This window comes from Papaver somniferum, chromosome 2 (assembly GCF_003573695.1).
Source record: "Papaver somniferum cultivar HN1 chromosome 2, ASM357369v1, whole genome shotgun sequence".
Classification (NCBI taxonomy): domain Eukaryota; kingdom Viridiplantae; phylum Streptophyta; class Magnoliopsida; order Ranunculales; family Papaveraceae; genus Papaver; species Papaver somniferum.
This window is the reverse complement of record NC_039359.1, coordinates 176,254,806-176,261,223: the sequence shown is the minus strand read 5'-3', so window position 1 is coordinate 176,261,223 and position 6,418 is coordinate 176,254,806. Positions and strand designations below refer to the sequence as shown.

The 6,418-nt window shown below is 35.3% G+C and overlaps 1 long non-coding RNA gene across 2 annotated transcripts; it reads right to left on the bottom strand.

The window, feature by feature from the left end:
* Nucleotides 1-1,353: 1,353 nt before the first annotated feature.
* On the bottom strand, nucleotides 1,354-6,184 carry LOC113349847. 2 transcript variants are annotated; one of them, XR_003360410.1, is made up of 4 exons: nucleotides 4,941-6,184; nucleotides 4,515-4,588; nucleotides 1,936-4,437; nucleotides 1,354-1,762 (listed from the first exon to the last, which is right to left on the bottom strand). It is a non-coding gene; the product is annotated as an uncharacterized LOC113349847 (long non-coding RNA). The 2 variants fall into 2 exon arrangements; XR_003360411.1 differs by having other exon boundaries at nucleotides 1,936-4,430.
* Nucleotides 6,185-6,418: the final 234 nt, after the last annotated feature.

Here is a 6,418-nt window from a genome sequence, read left to right as displayed (position 1 = left end):
TCCTGTATCATGGTTTATATTACCTCAACATAGGATCTACGTATGTAATCACAGATTTCCTTGAACAAATTTTTATTCAATTTTAGAAAATGGGAATCATGAAGTTTGTAATGCGTATTAAAATATTCCGGTCATCAATTTTCTTTCTCCGTGGTAATACATTTTTCAAAACATCGGCATATGTATAAGGTATATCTATTGTTTAGTTACTCTCTCGGAATTAAGTCCTAATTAGGTCGACCAAGTGAAGCGAGGGAGGACTCTATATATGGTGACTTTGCGTCAATGTGAAGCGTGACATTTTTTCCAATTTAATATAAAAAGATTGGATTTGGTTCAACGATGAAAGGACGACATTGCCCCTCTAAATCAAAATTTTCTTTTTTTCCTTTAGACATTTTCGTAAATAAACCAAAAAGGAAGAGTAAATAGGTATTAGACATTTTGGTAAATAAATCAAAGAGGAAGGGCAATAAGGTATTAGACACTTTCTTAAATAAATCAAAAAGGAAGGGCAAATAGATTATGTATCCTATTTTTTAGGGGTATAATTGGTAACCAAACTTGAATATAACATATCTAAAAATCCGTGCCTTGAAATTTTACATATTTTATCTCGTTGGAAAGGTTATGAAAAAAATCCACGCAATGAGTACAAACAACAATATCAAATTTAGAGTTTTTACAAAAAATTCGAAGGTATTTATCAGTTTAGACACAATTTTCGAAAATAAATGTATATCCATTATGCAAACTACCACAGAGGATATATAAACTTTATGTAACCATATTTTTGTTTATGCATCAACTAATTTTCCTTTGCAAATAATAAAACGATGTACTCCTTCTGTTTCAAGAAAAGTGATACTTTCACTTTAGGGTCAAATTTTCTTTTACAGTCTAATTGCAGCAGTGTTTTCTTTTTTCTTCGGTCGGCCTCCCCACGGTGTCCCCAGTCATCTAGTTAATTAGGGTATATGACAGTTTACTTACATTTTTACTTGGTGAAAATAGAGTGAAAGTGAAAGAAAAAAAATCATTCATTCTTGCCCTGAGCACCCCAACTTCTTTGAGGTTGTGTTTACTCCATGTTCCATGACTTCCAAACGTCCATGACTTTCATTAATGCACTCTTGCCCAGATACTTGCGGCAGACAATATTACTTTCAAGAGAACCACAAAAAGGTCATTGGAAAAACAATTTGCATATAGTGGTATATAAGATATTTAGGTTATTTTGCGTTGTTTCTTATTTTCTTATCTTTAATGCCATGAAGGAAAGTTTTTCTTTTACGGTTATATATGTAAATATAGTTATGTGGGATTCTTTTTTTTTTTTTTGAAGCATATATGTGAGAACCCAAGAAGTTGCATGATTCTTTAGCTTATTGATTACTATTTCCATTATATGCACAATAACCTGAACTTCTAGCTTCTGCCCTCATGATTTTCAACATTTCACATGATGAGATGAACATTCTGTAAGAACAAAGTTCACTCCCTTTGGAAATCTCCAACCGCATCCAGGGATCATCTTTGTTCTGAACTATTGTAGCCTTGATTCCCAAAAGAACGACCCATATTTGAACATATCATCTAAGGTGACCCGTATTGAATTTGAACATATCATCTAAGGTAAGGAGCTCTGTCTATACTAACTTTCACATAATAATTCATGAATTCTTTCCTTCAATGTTCTTCTTTTGGTTGCAGATTGTTTGTCCGGTAAAATCTAACCGATAGCCATCCAACTACTTGTTGTCTGCAATGATCACATTCGAACCCGTTAGTCAATGATGGAGAATATACCACATTAACCAAATACAGTATATCAAACCATATAAAAAAAAAGAAAAAAAAATTAAGTCAAAAAACCATATAAATATGTATTTAGATGGAATTGCATTAAAATCCAATAAATTAGCGATGACTTACTTGGCAGGTGGCGCGATTAACGGTTGTTATCTCGAGCATCCGAAATATCTGTATAGTTGCTTTTGGATTCTTTTTCGTCTTCGTCTCTCTCGGTCAATGCAAAATTATGAAAGCTTCGGGAAAAAATTCAAAACAAAATAAAAAAAAAAAAGCTAAGGTTTGAAGAATTTGACCTTCATAGTTACGGTACGAAAAGACGCAGCATGGTCTTCCTTTGCTAATTTGCTGGTAGATGACAACAACAAACTCAACTTAAGCTGCTATATGTATATGAGTACATTCAAGTTGTTATTGAAAATGTCTCCACATATTGGAGTAGCCTTTGTCTGGCTTTCTAGAAGATGGAATTAGAAAAACTACAGCGAAGTAAAAGAACGAAAAATATTAAGAATCCGGAGGAGTTAGTAAATGTTACTGGGTATACCCAAGCTTTCCCTGCAGCAAAAACATTTATGTAATCATGGGCATAAGCCTATATAAATTGTTGAGTGTACCACTATATTTCTGATTTGTTACACGCTACGCTTCTAACTACATTCAATAGAAATTTGCAAACTAAACTGCAATAAACAGCGCATTCAAGATTTTTATTAGTTCAACACATTCAAGATTTTTCATGCTAAAAGACTCAACACCCTATATACGTTTCCCTGGTGGGGCGGACATGATAACAAACTTCATTAAACACCAAACAGCTCTAAATAACATATCCTGGAACAATGTTTGGTAAGGAGTATTTGGTGGAAAGAAGTGACTAACTGCAGGCTTTTCAATTAAATCATGAAATCCAAAAGAGAAGATTCCAAAGTCAACATTCAAAGTAATATGTTGCGTTCAAAATTCCAAATTTCAAATTACCAACCCTGAACTTTAGAACCAAAAAAACCGAATCCAGATTAAGAAAAATGGGAATACATACATTGCGAGAAATCTCTTCTGCAGCAATAGTGTCAACAGTAACCTGCAGAACTCATTATGTGTATTTCACAGCCTTAATTGTCGAGATCAAGATCAACTGATTAGAAGATCATTAGCCAGAAAACCCAAGATCAAGCTAGTTTCAATCTATACCATGAAGTGGAGATAACTCAATATGATACATTGATCAATCAAGATATATGATAGATCCAACTATATTCTTATGAATGCAAGTGTACCAATATTCATTTCACTTTGGCACTTCGATATTGTTAATTAGCTTTCATGTAAACCAAGCTGGAGTCAAATATTATAGTATCGGACCCCAAATATTTATCCATTTAGGCACTTGGTTACAGTTATATTTGATGTACACCAAGATCGAGCTAATAATTTCAGCATCACCACCTCAAATAGAATGACTATGACTATGTTCAAAGGCATGTTACGGAGTACACAACTGACAATCTCAAGAGAGAATTTTTTTTATGAAGGACGCCATATTAGCATAGGTTTTTACCAGTTATTGACGACCTCGCAGCTGGCACAGATTTTCCTCTCCCCTTTTCTAAGATATTTTCCTTCTCTAATAGTGTAGGATGTACATGGCTGGTATATTGAGAAGTAGAACAACAATCAAATGTAAGTGAGTGGCTATATTGGAATATAAGCGGGTGACTATAGTGAAATGATAATCTAGCTTCATAAATTCCCCTGCATAAATTATTTCACATACCATCTGCTCGCAAAAGATCTTTCTCATGCATGTAATTAAAGTGATTGCTGGTATAATGTAAGCAGGGAAAGTATTAATGATACATTTATTGCGAACCCAGTATTCAGGTATTGCAGACCCACCTTTAGAAATCATGTTGAGAACTCTGCCGACAAACCTTCTATAAATCAATTTCAGTTGGCGGTTAATCAGCTGTCTTAAACCAAAACTATTATGAAGTTCTTGTCTATGGCACATCACTCGATTTTAAGACCAAAACTATTATGAAGTTCTTGGCTATGTAACATCACTCGACTTTAGGAGGAAGAATGAACACAATTTTTTGGCGTTTTAGTAGGTATTTATACATCCAATTTTTTCCAAAAAAAAGTTTAATACCTGGATCTTAGGAGACCTTTTGTTTTGCAAGCATCAACTTGTCCTAGTCCTTTGGATGTCTGCAACTCAAACATTGGAAAGTCTCGTATAACAAAGACTTAAAATTAAGCGAATAGAAAAGTATCATGGAATGGACTACCTACGGGGTAAACAATATTACCCAAGTACGAAAAATTATAATGGTTCTCTCTAACAACCTGTTTACAACCTCCAAGCAAATGAACTGCATGTTGGTGTCGCAGTTGATAATCAACAATCTATGTAACACAATATCCGGTTTTGGCTTAAGTATCTTGTTGAATTGAAACCATATTAACCTGCAAGTACCATGCTTATGTAACACAATTCATAAAACAACAATTACGCTTAAGTTGCCATTGGCAGAGAAAGTTAGCCACTGTAAAAGACTTCATCCAATTGTCTTCCTCCCAAACCACATAAGATGGGAGATTTTCCGTTATAGCTGTTCCCTAAGATGAAGAAGAAGATAAGCTTGTAATTAATCAATCAATTTGCAAACAAATGGAACACTAATAAATTTTAATACCTAAATTGTTTCGCTGCATCAATTCGATTATAACAACCTCAAAAACCTTAAATCCTATTGATTCTACTTTGACCCTGTACAAAAAAACATGATTAAATTCAGGAAACCACATTATAGAAGCAACTAAGAATCGAAATAAAAAACACATGCAAAGAAAGGTTTAGGGTTTCTGCTTGAGAGGAAAAGTGTTTGGAGAGGCAAAGTTAAAAAAAAAAAAAAAAAAAAAAAAAAAAAAAAAGGGGGGGGGGAATTTGTGTAAAAAAGTTTCAACTTAATATTTCCTGAAATTTCCTAGCGGTCGAATTGAAAAAACTTATTCATGTCTTTACATTAAGAGGTGGATTCTAATTCGGCGGAAACTTAAAAGTCAAATCTAATTTGTTTTGAAAATCGGTAATACATGGGAAAAAAAGAGAGGGAGCATACCTTTTGTTGATGATGTCCATTACTCTCATCGGGCTTTTCACCTCTCTTTCTCTGACTCGAAGTTTCGTTTGAGCTCTTGAACCTTTAATCATGATTTGATGGCATACCTGCTAAATCGCTGAAAACAAAGAAATATGGGTATCTAAAGGATTAAGTACAAATCGGTGATCACGCTATCTCTGGAAAAATTAATTATTCTGAATATTTGTTAGAACGTCAAAAGGTATTTAAAGTACTCGACATATTTCACGAATTGTTAAAACCGCAAATTTCCTAGCCAGCCGTCCATTGAAAAACTCCATTCGGAGGCTCCCGACCATCGGATGATGGTCCCCTTTAAACCTCGTCCGTCGGATAGCACTGGCTATCATGGAGACAAACCTCGTAATTTTTTATAACAATGATTCCTACTACGAAACTTGTAACCTACCCCAATCCAATTTCCTAATTCTCGGCTTCTTAACAAGTCTCAATCTACGACAACAATTCAATCTTACTTCCCCGACTTATCGACAAATCCAAGTCAATTTAGCATTGTGCCCAGACTCCGTGTTGTTTCCGGTTTCTAACTCGGGTCCTAACTTCTCCAAACATGGTCCCTGACCCATGGCAACAACTCAATACTTCAGCTGGTTTCTTGGCCTCTAAATCAATTTTAGCCTTCGCCAGCCAGCCCTTGTACGCACACTAACCCACAGACTCATGGAACTTCGTGACAACAGATAGTGAAGCAACAGGATAGTCTGGTTTTTGACACTCTGAAGAACTGGTGATTCCGGCATTTTCTCAAACATATTGTGTGCAGAACCGGTAGTGAACAAGATGAACACGCTGTTGATTTCCAAGCTCTACCATATTTCCTTCCCTGTAGCATACACACAAAACTCATTCTCTTAAATCATTCAGAACTCAAACTTCTCTTTAAATCTCCCCGTTCATCATTTCAATGGCAGCACAAGTTTCTTCTTCCCTGGATTAACATGGCTTCAACTTAAATTCATGTGAGCATTTGAATTCTGAGACGAACGCATCTCTCCTTGTTTCCTTGATCTTCTAAAACTTCATTTAATCCTCAATCATAGCCATTAAACAACGGGAGTAGTAGCAGGTATTCTTCCCTGTTTTTCACGGCTTATATTTCAAGTTCTAACTCTCAAACACGAACCCGAACTCTGTTTTTGTCTTCGCTTTTGAATACTCTCTTAATCCTTGGCAGAGAAGCATACAACCCTTGGCAATCTCCCACGAACGACGACATGACTTGGTACAGCTGCTCTTTGTTCTGCGAACACATGATGAAAAGGGTGTAACTGGTCGAGAGTATTAGACCTAGTTTTGTTGTCGCTGGGTACAAAGGATAGGCAGGTGGTCCCTAACAAACTGTAGTTTGTAAACTATTTATCAGTCTTCAGCTGAAATTAGTAGCCCTGAGTAAACAACACTGGTGTTTCAGTATTTTTTTTTGTTTTCGAGACCAC